The 15241-nt window shown below is 40.3% G+C and overlaps 1 long non-coding RNA gene across 1 annotated transcript in view; it reads right to left on the bottom strand.

The window, feature by feature from the left end:
- The window catches only part of LOC121193376, a 41725-nt gene extending 35979 nt beyond the window's left edge, over positions 1-5746 (bottom strand). The window contains exon 1 of the long non-coding RNA XR_005895282.1: positions 5603-5746. This is a non-coding gene — a long non-coding RNA (uncharacterized LOC121193376). The remainder of the gene's footprint in view (positions 1-5602) is intronic.
- Between the last annotated feature and the right edge of the window lie 9495 nt (positions 5747-15241).

Genomic DNA, 15241 nt, shown 5'->3' with positions numbered 1-15241 from the left:
CATGTACCCATCAGGCCTCTGGACAGTCAAGACTCGCCTTACACTTTGGGTGGCACTGTAAACATGGACAATGGAGAAAAGTGACAGTCAACTGTTGTGTGTGATGATTATGCATAATGAATACACTCAACAGACATCAGGCCTGAGAGCACAATATCCTGTAGATTATGTTTTGGTCTTTGACAGCATTTTAATTTACCATACAAGAGACGCTCAAGTCACCATGACGAAACAAAGACTGGGCAGAATGATGCAAATGTTTCTATCCTGTAAGCACTAGAATATTGTACAGTACACCTCACAAAATAATGTTACCCATTTGTGTGGTTAAATCCGGATTACAAATCCCTGCTCTCAGATCTATGATCTTGCTATCTGTGCCAACATTTACAAACCATGGACACAGTGTTCGTACAGGGAATGGAGCACTTTACTGAGCCGCATCCACCAAGTAAGTGCAGTTTATCTGGATTTAATCTAAAGTAAATGTTAAATTGTGTTTTGCACTGTGCATTTCACAGCTTTCATTGTGTAACATTTTTTACTGTGCTTTTTACTCCAAAACCTGAAGTTGTTTGCAAAACAGGATTATTGAACTACAGTGCTGTGAAAAAGTATTTGCCCCCAACCTGATGTCTTATTTTTTTGTGCAATCAAGCGTTTGCAGTGACTGACAATGAGTCTTTCACATCGCTGTGGAGGAATTTTGACCCACTCTTCTTTCTAGAATTGTTTTAATTCAGTCACATTGGAGGGTTTTCATGCATGAACTGCCTTTTTAAGGTCATGCTACAGCATCTCAATCGGATTCAAGTCTGGACTCTGACTAGGCCACTCCAAAACCTTCATTTAATTTTTTTTTTAAGCCATTCAGAGGTGGACTTGCTGGTGTGTTTTGGATCATTATCCTGCTGCAGAACCCAAGTGTGCTTCAGCTTGAGGTCACGAACTGATGGCCGGACATTCTCCTCCAGGATTTTTTGGTAGAGAACAGAATTCATGGTTCCATCAGGTCCTGAAGCAGCAAAGCAGCCCCAGACCATCACACTACCACCACATTTGATTGTTGGTATGATGTTCTCTTTCTGAAGCGCTGTGTTACTTTTACACCTGATGTAACAAGACGCACACCTTCCAAAAAATTCAACTTTTGTCTGGTCAGTCCACAGAATATTTTCCCAAAAGTCTTTGGAATTGAGATGTTTTTTGGCAAAAGTGGGATGAGCCTTTATGCCTTTATGTTCTTTTTGGTCAGCAGTGGTTTCCGCCTCAGAACTCTGCCATGGATGCCATTTTTGCCCAGTCTCTTTCTCATGGTTGAGTCATGAACACTGCCCTTAACTGAGGCAAGTGAGGCCTGCAGTTCTTTAGATGTTGTTGTGGGTTCTTTTGTGACCTCTTGGATGACTCATTGCCACGCTCCTGGGGCAATTTTGGTAGGCCGGCCACTCCTGGGAAGGTTCACCGCTGTTCCATGTTTTCTCCATTTGTGGATAATGGCTCCCACTGTGGCTCGCGGGAGTCTCAAAGCTTTAGAAATGGCTTTGTAACCCTTTCCAGACAGATAGATGTCAATTACTTTGTTTCTCATCTGTTCCTGAATTTCTTTGGATCGAGTCATGATGTCTTGCTTTTTGAGATATTTTGTCCTACCTCACTTTGTCAGAGAAGTTCTATTTAAGTGATTTCTTGATTCAACAGGTCTGGCAGTAATCAGGCCTGGGTGTGGGCTAGTGAAATTGAACTCAGCTTTCCAAACAATGTGATGAACCACAGTTAATTTATGATTTAACAAGGGCAGCAATTACTCTCACATGGGCTAAGTAGGTTCAGGCTCATTTTTTTCTATTAATAAATAAAATCATCACTTAAACAAACTGCAGTTTGTGTTTACCTGGGTTATATTTGTCTATTATTTCAATATGTTTGAAACATTTAAGTGTGACAAATATTCAAAAAAAAAAAAAAAAATCAGCACTGTATGCACAGGTTACAAATCGAGAATACAGATTTACACATACTGTAGTTCTGTGGAACTAAAATGATACTGCATGTGCTTTTTTTCCTTTTCATGCTGTAAAAGAGAAAAAAAAACACTGAACACATTTGTCCTGTACAGAGTCCTGTATAGCTCAAGGATGTTGATAAAAAATCATCACCCTTTTTTCTACAAGTCCACATAGCACAGCATTCAGCATTTGGAAAGACACATTGCACTGCTTGCTAACCTAGAAAGCTGAAGTCCTGACATAGCCTCAGGCGCCCCCCTCTGCTCCCCTCATAGGTCCCTCTGGAAAAACAAAACATGTTCCTGAAGTTAACTTTCCATGTTTTAGGACAAACTGGCCTCCACACAGAGTTTTATACTTACATTTATTTTTAGGAGCTGGTGAGACAGACAGAAAGTTATGGGCACAGTTATTTATTTATTTTTTTAAACATAACATTAACGTGTCTATTTTTTAAAGATTAAACATGCAATATGCATAAGATGCTGGAGATTAGTAAAGAATTTTCAAACATGATATATACTTGGACTGAATAAAGGACTGCAACACAATGTAGACTAATTCATTATGGGTTTTTTAGAATAGGGTTGGGATTTAATAGCATTTAATCCAGTCTGAATCCAGTATCAAGTTAGTCTTAAAGGAATTAAAGTTAGATAATGACAACTTCTATGACCTGACAATTTTATTTTGAAAGCAGTGATTAACACTGCCATCCTCTCAAATATCACTATGAGTTTTGAATGATGTAGCTGTAATTCTGCTTTCACTTTGTCTCTTTGTCTCTAATTCCACAAACATTACTATTTGCTCATGTTATTTCAACCCCTGCTGAGTGAGCTGCTCAATGGAAAATAAAATCAGTAATAGAGACATTGTCTCTGCAGCTGACTGACTGCTGAGTGGCTGTTAGAGGAGATAAACTATTTTTACCCCCACACTGGCTGCTTCCCCCTGCTGGTCAGAGTGAAACAGTCACAATACTCATTTTACTGTTAAATAATCAGTGATTATCACAGTTCTTTAAGTACTTGTGGATGTGCTAAATCTGAGGGATAAACATATACTTGATGTTCTGCCTCTGTATCTTGATGTGACAGTGTGCCTTCACCTCAGCGGAAAGTTTAGTGGAGCTACTCAACATAATAGGCCACAGCAAATTGGAAAACAACACCAGGCTGGAGTCGACGATGCCATCATCCTCCTTCTTCGAGTCCTTTCTCACCTGGACAAATCAGGCAGCGCTGTGAGAATCATGTTCTTTGATTTCACAAGTGTCTGTAACACAATCCAGCCCGTCCTGCTGAGAGAGAGGCTCCAAAAGATGCAAGTTCACGTCTCCACACCCTCCTGGATTACTGAATGATAGATAGACCACAGTTTGTGTGTCTGAACGTGTGGTCTAATTCAGCAACACAACAGCACAGCAGGGGACTGTCCTCTCACCTTTAATCTGCAGAGACCCAGTGGACAACCTTTTTTTGCGGCATGGAGCAGGAACAACCACCTGTTCTTCAATGTGGTCACGATCAAGGAAAGAGTTTTGAACTTCAGGAGAACAAAGACACCATTTCCATTCTTGGAGAGAAGGTGGAGCCCACCTCAGCAAGGGACTCTACTTCTTGAAGAAGCTTGGGTCCTTTTTGTTTCCAGTCTGTTGTTGCCAGTGCAGTATTGTTTGCTGAAGTCTTCACTGATCAGGAAAGCTGCCTCTGTGCTGTGGACTTTTCCGGAGCCCTTGGAGGTGGTTGGCTGAGAGGAGGATGCTGCACAAAACAAACAGCTGAACATCATGGAGAAAATCTCACATCTCCTCCATGACCTGCTGATCAAACAGCAGAACATTTTCAGTAAGGGACTTCTTCAGCTCTGCTGTGACAAGGACCACTACAGGAAGTCATTGGTGCCAGCTGCCATCACTCTGTACAATGATGCTCCTGTGTGTCGTCGGAGGAGGGGACTCCTCAGAGCTGGAGTTTTAATTTTTCTTTCATTTACATCTGGCACGATTTGATGTTATTTACACCCTAATTGATCATTCTAAAGAATAATAAATGCACACACATCCAGGGCAACACCTCAAAATGAAAAAATGTTCCTGCACACGTCTGAATGAAAAGTACATTGGCGATAAATTGATTTCCTAGTTCCTTCGGTGTGCATGAGCTGAAGCTTCACACGTTTCACAATTTTCTGTCCACAGCAGCACAAACACTGTTGTTATTCTAGATAATGACCTCACTTCACTCACTTAAAAGGAAAAAAGAGACACTGATATAAAAAATGGAAGGTAAAGATCTGAAGCAGAAAAGATTTAGGATCTGTAGCTTTCATTTAACCCGAGGGAAACAAAATTGAATCCTTCTAAAAGAAAGAAGGATTCAGTTTAATATGTAAGCAAACTTACATCAGCAATACCAGACATTCAGAAGAGGAAAATGTAGTAGCCCTTTTTTCATTCACTAATAATTCTTAAATGTGGCCTAGGGCCTTTATTTACATTACTTCAGCTGAAGAGAGACCCAGGGTTTTATTCGAAACAGCCTTATACTAGAAACAGCTTGCAATCGGTAATGTTCCTAGTTTTTTCTAGGTATTTCATGTCATTTTACCATGACGGACCTGTTTGCGTTTCATTTCCTATTGATGTCTTTTAATTGCTGCAAACTCTTCCTTGTTATCTTGGTAAGTTCAGAATAATGTACATTTCTGAATATCTACTGGATGGACTGTCACAAAATTTACATTGTGTAAATTAAATGCACAGACATTCGTGGTTCTCTCAGGAGGAATGCCAGTGTGACTTTCCTGATCCTGTGACCTTTCCTGCAGTGCCACCATGAAGCTGACATTTGTGTTTTTAGCTGACGTGTCTCTAAAACTACTGGATGCATTGCCATGGAATCTGGTACACTAATTCCCTGTAATCATCATGTAATTGTAATCTGTTTGGTAATCCCTTAACATCTCATCTACCACTCTCTGGTCTAAGTTTTAATTTTTAACCAGTACTTCTGTTTATGACTAAATACCTGCAAAATCAGTGACATTGGCTTCAAAATCAACCTCCTGTTAAATGCTAAATAGCCGATGTTAGCTTGATAACAGGATTAAATTACAATGGTGAGCATAGGAAACAATATACCTGTTTTGCATCAAAATGTTACCACTGACATTGTATACATTATTCTTCCCTTGTAAGAATGAAGCTGAATTAAAAACGTGGCAGAGAGCTAAACAGTTTCTCAGTAAAACATGGTAGAGTCTTCAGGTAAGTTTTGATGCTTTAATTAAAAAGATCTGTGAAACTGGAATACAAACTTAACAAAGAAACGGTATGTCAGACATCGTTTTGTCTGTTTCTTGTACAGTCATAAATACAAAACTCAAACATAAACCGAAAGCATTATTTACGCCACACAACATACCTGGTAAGTAGCGATTAGCTCTATGCTAACATAATACAGAAAAGCCCACTGACGGGTTAGCGCATTAGCATCGGTCGCGCTATTAACACACAAACGATAAATCAAAGCGGGACACCGTAACAAGTAAGTCATACAGATAATTTACACAACAGTAATACTACTCACAGAGTATGTCCTTTCGAAGTACAGCAGGAAGAAAATGGCCATGAGTGGAGACAACAACTTGTCTCCAGAACTTGTCAACTTGACGAACGCTGACAGTCTGAACTACAGAAAGCCCGCTGAGACAAACAGTGCAGCAGCGTAAACAATCCCCCGACACTCTTAAAGGGGCGGCACCCTCCCCGCCTGGTATAATGCTATACCACTATGTACCTTTAAGTAAAAACACTACATCTGTTGCGGGTCTCAGATAAACTTTGGGTGAACCACCTTTAACAACCCTGACTTCCACTTTAGGGACTCTGTTGTCCTGGCCTGGAAAGATGTTAACTATGAGTCCCATAGACCAGGGGTGTCCAAACTGTTCCACAAAGGGCCGTGTGGCTGCAGGTTTTTGTTCCAACCAAGCAGCAGCACACCAGTTTTGACTCATTTAATCAACTGTGTGCTCTTGATTGGTTGGAACAAAAACATGCAGCTACACGGCCCTTTGTGGAACAGTTTGGACACCTCTGCCACAGGCCATTCATTTCGTTTGGTTTGGCTGTTTTTTAAGAGCACAATGTCTCCAGTTTGCATGTTAGGTTGGTCTCCTTGCCATTTCCTTCTTGGCTGGAGGTACTCTTGACGCCATCACTTCCAGAATGAATCAGAGACTCCCTGGACCTGCTTCCACTGACTCCGGTAGAGATCCTTAAGATCAAGGTCTCCTGATGGAGCAGACACAGAGTCAACCTTCTGTGTTAAAAGCATTGCAGGGGTGAGCACAGTAGGCATGTCAGGATCTGACGACGCAGGAACTATTGGCGTCACAAGAACTTCATGTGTCAGATTGGGGGAATGCTCCTTGAGCAACAAACCATCAAGGATACGACGAGCAACTCCTATCATTCTTTCCCACAGTCCCCTCATGTATGTGCTCACCCAGTAGGCATGGGTTGCATACTGCCTGCAAAGTTTGCCCCAGATGTCACCAAATAACTTAGCTGTTAATGTTATTATTGTTCTGCTAAATGAGCACTTAGGGTTTGGAGTCCATTTATTGAACTGGTCTTAATAAATGACTGAATTATCACACCAATAAAAAAAAATGTATCTCCCTCACAGACTCTCATATCGCAATTGTTATTGATGCGGTCTTTCCTCACAACAGACTGCAACATTAACCACCCCCCGATTCTTAACAATCCCTCTCCATGTTGCACTGATCTGAGCAGAAAGTCGTAGTAAAATGAAATTTAAATAAATAATTGTGCCAGCATCTGTCACTGCAGCATGAAGGAATGAGTGTTCTAATAGACTTAAAAAAAAAAAAAAAAAAAAAAATGCAAGAAGAAATAAAAAGCACGGAAGAAAAATCATGTTTTCCCTCAACTCTCCATGTATGATGAGAGTCTTGAGCTGTCAGCAAAGGCTTTAGAAAGGAAGAGGATAAAGGCAGCTCTAAGCTTATAAAAACACTGAGGTTTTTCTTTTTTTTTTCTTTGCCAGATTATAAGAGCTCCTCCCTAATTTCACAAGCAAAGCAGAAACAGAACAGTCACTGCAGACCAGATGCGCCGCAAACCAGCTTTAAGCTTCTATCATCATTCAGCAGGACACTTTTTCATTTGCATTATCTTTTTCACACCAGTTAGAGGGGAGAGGAAAACTCTCAAGGCATCTTTTTTTCTCTTTTTCCCTCTTTGACTTTCCCATCCTCCTCCCGTGTCTCCTCTCTGTCTCGACATCTAAATCAGACGTTTCAGCAGCGAGTGGCAGTTGGTGCTTCAGTTAGCTCTGTCTATAACTGTAGGCAGAGATGAGAGCAGCTGCTACAACAGGAACAAATAATTGCTGCAAACTTTTCTCTTAACTACTTTGATAAAGTTGAAGTGAAAGACAGGAGAGCTGCAACTTCAGGGCTCCTGCAGCACCATCCATCATTGCCACTGTGTGCCCATTAAATAAAACCCTTTCGCACTGTCAAGCGAACACACTCAGAACTTTTAAACATAATGGTATGCACTTTCAATTCATTATACTTGGTCAAGACATTTCAGAAAAATGCTGAATGTGCATAAAGATTCTAAAATGTCTTGTTATTCCCTTGTTATGTGATTTTCCTTAGTTGACCTACAGCGTCCCCATGAGCCATTACATTACTGTCATGTGTCAGAAGCTTTTGTCCAAAGCGACTTTTGGGCTTTGGCTACACTTCAAAATGTGGGCAGTTGAGCCAGGGTTCAAACCAGCCAATTAATGGCTGACACTCTCTACCAGCTCAGCTGCCCATGCATGCCAGAGCCCTTTGGACATGTGTCACAAGCTGAGCCAAGGATGTGCTCAGCAGGGGGGGGGGGGACTGAAATCTCATTGCAACACTGTCATGTGAAAGCTCAAATGAAATAAAGAACCAAAGCAACTTCCTGAAAACCAGTAAAATTGCTGTTCTGAGATAAATGTTTATTCAGCATTCACACTATCCATCTGCTCTGGCTGCTTACAGTGGCTTCAGGAAGTGTCACACACATTCATTTTAAAGTGATAAAATTGCATTTTTCCTCGTCAATCTATCCTCAATAAGCAATAATGACAAAGTGAAAACAACATTTTTTTTTACTTTTTTTTGCAAAACTATTCTTATTCTACGTTAAAAAAAATAACTATAACACAATCTTTTCTGGTGTTCTGCAAAAGCTTCAGAAGCATTATCACCAAACTGGAGTGGAGTAGGATTAACCTTGATTTACATGTAGGAAACCCTACAGGGGTGCAACCAGAATTGTCATCCATCCAAAACTGAGTCATATGTGTAAATTACAGCAAATTAATTCACATTTGGATTTTATCCAGTAACAGGACAGTTGAAATGGCAACTAGAATGGGCCATAGTGAAACCCAAACATCTGGGACATCAGTGGTTTGTATTCTTATTTAGTAGTGTGTCCTTAATTGCATGTAACTGTAAAAAAAACAAAAATGTCATGTTTGGTTGCATGTTTTACATCATTCAACTTAGAGGACACTTGGGTCCAAAATTGTCAACAAAGAAAAACTGTTTGTGGAAACTGTTAACCTCAGCATTTAAGTTCCATTCATTATTATGTAGAACTCATAGACTTTCACAGTAAAACTTACCCTTTGCAGCTTTATATCATTGAATAATGGTGCAGCAGTCAAACATTGTCACAAGTGGGAGCAACTCATCTCTGTTAACCTGTGAAAGTTAGATTTATTACAGCACCCTGTTGTGCACATTGTATTTTCTTTATGTTTTTTAAAGCATAAGGTTTCATAGAGCCCTGTTAGGTCTGTGCTTGGTTTCCTTTGTCTTAGCTAATTAAATGGCATTTGACATTATGACATGGGGGACAATCCACAGTTTGACATTCTGTAACTACTCTCTGAGTCCACTGTGTGCCAGCTCTATAAAAATCTTATAAAACCTTTGCTGCTCTAACAATTTATTTTTTTATGAATCCACTGGAGACACAGTGTAGTAAATAATCTTAAGATTGTGTTTATCTAAATATGGCCCTAAAACAGGTGTGCATGTGTGTGTGTAACCATCTGTTTATTGTGCACATGCACCTGTGTGTCTGGTTGTGTGTGTCTGTGTGTGTGCCTTATATCTGGGTGTATCCAGATGTTTCTTTCTCTGAATGCGCAGGAAGAAACCAATCAGTCCCCATCAGCGTTTGGTTTTCACTAACAGATGTAACTTCACAGAGTCTTGCTGAAAGCAACAGATGATGTGAGGGAGGGCGCTTTCCTCTTTTAATAATTTCCCTGCCATTTATTTCTTACCTGAAGTTTCTTTTGGTAATTACTGAGTAGAATCTACATTCCTAGAACAGCCTGTGTTCTTGCGATTTAAGGTCAGTGTGCATACACCCTGTCCTTTTTCATCACCTGTGAAGATGCACAGCCTCACTGATGCTTTTCGTGTTGACTGCAGTAAACACTCAGCTCCCAACTCTGTCATCTACAAAACAATTTTACATGCTGCTTTGCTTTCCTAAATATGTTTGGGAGGAAAGATAACTGATGCGTGAAGGACAGTTATCTCACCCGTTTCTTTCAGTTCAGGACGTGTGATGATCTTGAGGGCTCAGCGTGAGCTCTTCTGTGGCCATGTGCACACTGTCTGCAGCATTCGTGTGTACATAACTCCTGCTCTTGTCCTTGCAGGAGTCTGAACTGCACTCCATGACTGGAGTTTGCAGACATTAAATCCACCTAGAAAGTCAATGTAACACCTGGTGTACCTGTGGATTCCTTACTGTGCCACGCTGATTGTTGTTCAGTGCTGTTTGAATAAAAACCCTGAGTTCACCTCAGTGTTTTGATTTTGAAATGTTGGCTACACACACACACTGACAGCATGGCACTGAAGGAAGAGCCTGTTTTTGGTTTTGTTTTTTTTGTCTCACAAGAACGCACAACACTGTTAACTGCTGTGTTCAATACTTCTACTTTAATACACTAGGAAAAATACAGTGTTTTCAGCCCAGGTTGGCTTTTCACCAGGTACAAAACTCAAACAACAGGAAGATGTGTGTGTTTAATAATTGCATAATGATTGTTTACATGATGCAGCCCTGTTAACAGTTAAAGCAGCAAAACTCTTGATGTCTGTTTTACACATTTTCTTTAGTAACAAATTGTTCTCTCAAATTGTTGAGGGGCATAAAGCAACCTTAAGACCGTGATCCCTAAGCAAATAAATCTTCTTCTATGAGCCTAGCTGATTAACAGTTGGTCATACAAACTAGAGCAAGTGATCAAAAAGCTTTAACCAAGGATTGTGAGGTTTCAAATTCCCAAAGGCAGGAACTGGATCTGCCCTTGGCTGAAAATAATAATTTTTGCAGAGGATTGTGGGTGCCTGCGTGAGAGTATATAAACCAGTCAATCAGTGGGACACACGCTTGTCTTTGAGAGTTAAAAGGAAAATCTGATACTACTCACATAGCAGGCTATTGGCCTAGCTTAGCATAAAGACTGTAATTAAAGGAAACAGCCTAGCTGTCTGATGTCAAAATGTAAAACGTTATAAAACACTGTTTTTCCTCTAAGAATAGGTTGTCTTACTGTTACTGTAAATAAATGCAAACACAATGATGGAAAAAGATGACGGCTTCGAATTACTGTCACAGTAACATGATGGACTCAGACTGTCGTTTATATTTTTCAGGATTAAACCAAATCTACTTTTGGCAGACAAAAAGTTGTAATCACCAAAAAAGTTCTAATCACACGAAATCCATTTTGTTAGATTTATTTTTTTGTAGTTTTTACTTCTTCTTGTATGGATGTAGCCAAGAGAAACAGTAGATTGAACTAGATAGAGAGCAAAGTTTGATCTTTTTTTTTTATCAGTAGAACATACTGCACCTGTCTGACTTAACTCTGAGCTTTTCTAAAGAATTTCTAAAACTCAGCAACTCATGTTGAAAACTTTTCAAAAGGGCCTTGAAACATGCTCACTCATGCAGTTCTTGAGGATTTGTCAGTGAAATTTTTTTCTTTCAAGATCCCATCTCATATCAAAAGAAGCTCTACTGGGATCCAGGTCTGGGAACTGACCAAATTTATTGTTATGAATTGAGGTTTTTTTTTTGGAGGTTTGTAGCCTGTCAGTTTGAGCAGGTCTTGAATGTCTCTTTTGGCCTCTCTGCTCGTCAACACTGCATTTTTGCCCTCAGGACTGTAGCTGAGTGGATGCTGTTGGTTCATAACATCAAGCTGGTTAACTCTCCAAATGGCAGAATGGAAATTCATAAAGGTCGGACATTTTTGAGGAGGAGTGAGCTTTTCACCTGGTGTTTACAAGACTCTCTCGGTTCTCTCACTGTAATTCAGACACGAGAGTCAAGGTCTGTTTACAGAGAGCTCTTGGTCAAACTAACGCATCAATTTAGAATTAAACTTTGCCTAGCCCAAGGGCACCACACACGAGACAACGATGAAAAGACTGGCATGTGTATGTGTGTATGTGTGTGTGTGTGTGTGTGTGTGTGTGTGAGTGTGTGTTTGTCTCCTTTCACACTTCCTGTCTCTTTGTCTTTTTCTTTTGGTCTTCCTCTCCTCTTTCATGGCTGCTCATCCTGCTGTTCTGGCAACACAGCTTGAATTCTCTCCTTCCTCTCTTTGTCTCTTTCTTCCTCAAAGCCTGGGAAAGATCGATAAGCCAGTACACAGTTCGATGAGCAGGCCTAAGAAGTGTCTTTCAGGAAACTTTAAGAGGTAGCTCACTTGCTGCCATTTACCTGCCATTCCATAATTCCTGGAGCCTGCAGGGAATCAGGGAGACATGGTAGGGATAAAGTGCAAGCACATTTCAATTCATTCAGCTCAGGACCTTCTTTGAAATAGAAATGTATTTTTACCTTGAGGACATTGTCAGTCCAGTTAAGAGGTAAGTGAGAATGATTAAGTCTAAATAGAAACAAACATATATAGGTATAGGTAATATAGGTACAAATGTAGGTCTGGTTAACATCCCCATCTCTGTTAAAGGCAGTGCCCAGCCGCTTCTCTGAGCTTTTCTAGGGGAGCCATCCGAGGAGACATGAAGAGATACTTTCAATAAAGTTAAATAACCACAAACATGGTTTAATTGAAACATGAGTCAAATCACATCTTGTCAATTTTATTTCTAAGGCGCCAAATCATAACAGAAGTTATCTCAGGGCACCTTTCACACAGTGCAGGTCTCAATCAACACTGACAGTGGCCAGGAAGAACTCCCTTTTGATGGGACGAAACCACGAGCAGAGCCAGGCTCTGGGTGGGCGAATGTCTGCTTTGGCCGGTTGAGTTGAGAGAGAAAGAGAGAGGACAAGAGAACAACAATAATCATAATAGTAATTATAACAATAGACTAATAATGATAATAATCATGGCAGTGAGTGTTGAGCAGGATCATGTGGGCAGCAGGTGGTTTGCAATCACAGATCCAGCCTCCACAGCTCTGGATGCAGGAGTACCTGCAGAGGACACAAAGAAACATAACACATTCACAGCAGTAACTTGTTGTCAGGATAAGGAAGGCGAGCAGTGCTTGACCAGTTAAAGCTAAAAATAGACATGAATTAAAACAATACCAAAGTGGAAGTGATATCTCTCCTTACAAAGGCTGGGGCACGTCTAACAGAGGGGGGGGCAGTGTGTGTGTTTACCCAGTATTTTTCAAGCTGCCATTGATTTAGCTTTAACTATTCTGAGATCAGTTATGATACTGCATGCATTATTTTAGACATGAACAGTAAGATAAGCTGTCTTCCTAATCAGTCTGGTCAGAGTGTAACGAGAAGTTCAGGTTGACACATATTGAGGCAGGATTCTACACTGTCAGTGTGTCACTTTCAGTTATTGTTAAATATTTTGAAGTGTTTTTTTGTTTTTTGATATTTTTCTTCTATACTGCACAATTGATATGTTTACTGTCAGTTTAAAGGAATAATCTTAATACTTCTTCATCCAGAAAGGAGGGGGGGGGGGGGGGGGGGGGGGTCTAATCCTAGCAGTGCTCCTGAGCTGACAGATGGCTTCTTAGATACGAGCAGAAAAGTTTAGGTCATCATCAAAAATCACCTCTAAGTTTCTAGCCTCCTCTGCACAATCTGGTTTATGTATTCCCTGTGTCTGTATCCATCCAACACCACCACTACCAAATCAAATTTATCTTTATTTAACATGAGAAAGTTACCAACCATCCAAGACTTCATATCTGCCAAGCAGGTTGTAGGTGATGTGACACAGGTTAGATCTAATGGGTTTATGGATCTTCAAACTTTCAGAAGCTCAACAGCTGATTACATAATATGCAGAGTTGCTTAAACTTGGGTTTTGTGTGAAAAGAAAACATCTAGACATATAGTTTGAATGTTTGCTCTCCTCTGCAGCATCTCGCTCCCTCACCCTTCATGCCTTTTCTCCTTCTTTAGCAGGCAGCCACAATGAGAAACAATGGCCTGTCAGTCATTTGGAATCCTTTTAGGACACACGTACATGCACACACACACACTTCATAGCTGTTGTCTGACAGATTAACGTGGAGCCATCTACAGTGTTGTAGATCTATGGCTTTGGAGTGTGCGTGTGTGCACAGCAGCAAACCAATCAGTGGATCAGAATATAGTGCTGCTCAGCGGGTGCTTCCTAAAAGGCTTCTTGTGTATCACACTCTCCTCTTGGCTTCGCACAAATGCTCTGTGGTTACTGTAGTTCCTAAAAACTGTGTTTCATAAATCCTATGAATTTATTCTATACTGTGTACTATACATTAGGAGTGGGTATTTGTGCCTCTGAGATGTGTATCTACTGTATCTATATGTATCTGTACAGTCTGTCCCTGCAGTTTTGTCACTGGTTCTTGTTTAATTTACAGAGGCATTGTGAAATGACTTGGTCACTCAGTAATTCTGTTGTTTTTTCAATGTTCAGGCACCATACTGAGTTGCAGGTCATTGGTGTTTTGATAGCTGGATCGATTAATATAGAATTTTGTCAGCTAGTTTTTTGTTGACAAAATTAACACAGAATTATAATTAATTTCATCAGCCATTAAATAGCATTCGTAAATGTTTATTAGACCCAGTGTCAGGGTTGTTGTACTGAACTATGCCATTCTATAATATTTCTACAGCTTCAAACAGGGTATATGTTCTCCTGAGTTACGTAGGGATATGAATGATGAATCATATCATACAACACTATACTGTATATCACAGAGTTACATGCTGCACATACTGTACATATACAAGGAGGATAATTGATGGTTAACTGTGTGAAGCACACAGCTGAAGTAATCACAAAGTGCTAAAGTTACTTATGTTCATGTTGTGGCAATTCAGGAGCCAAGGATTCAACCAGAGAGGCTGAGGCTGCCAAACTGGTCTGACTGCCAAAAAATAATGAGACACACTCTGATTATTTAAACAGAAACACAGACTGACTGCACTTGAGAGCACGATAGAAATAACTCGGACAAACACTGGCACCTCACCTCACAGGTAGACAGAAATCAAAATGTTTTAGATTCTGAGTGCTGGGCATGAGGACAGAACATTTAGAGGGCTAGGGCATGTTTTCATGAGATTTGCAAACAGGGTTTTGTCTTTGTCGATAAACTAACCAGTTAAACTACTTAACAGATTAAAAAAAAAAAACAATAGAGAAATGAGGCACAAGTAATGAGTGGCATTACACACTGGTCTCACTGTGTCTGCACAGCTGACGTGAGCAGCATGTTAGCAGACATTCAGGGCTCCATCTAAGACTTCTGGCACCTGTGGCTCAGGAGGTAGAGCAGGTTGTTCACCAGAAGGTTGTTGGTTCAATCCCCGTTGAAGTGTCCTTGAACACCAAATTGCTCCCGATGTGCCCATTGCTGTGTGAATGTGTGTGTGTTAGCTAAAAGTACTGTATGCTTAAGTAAAACGGGCTGTGTGAATGGATGAATGTGACTTGTAGCGTAAAAGTGAGTGGTTGAAATGGTTGAGAATATTTTGTGAAAGACATTTTTCCTCCACTCCCTGTACAGATTTCACCTAAGTTAGTACATAACATACAGTACAGTCCTCATAATGTAGAATAAAGAAAGGGAACGACGATGGTCACTGAAAAAATCAGCAAGCTCAGCTCTGTATCCTT

This window comes from Toxotes jaculatrix, chromosome 14, assembly GCF_017976425.1.
Source record: "Toxotes jaculatrix isolate fToxJac2 chromosome 14, fToxJac2.pri, whole genome shotgun sequence".
Lineage (NCBI taxonomy): Eukaryota > Metazoa > Chordata > Actinopteri > Toxotidae > Toxotes > Toxotes jaculatrix.
The sequence above is the reverse complement of the archived record's forward strand: the minus strand, read 5'-3'. Positions and strand labels throughout refer to the sequence as shown.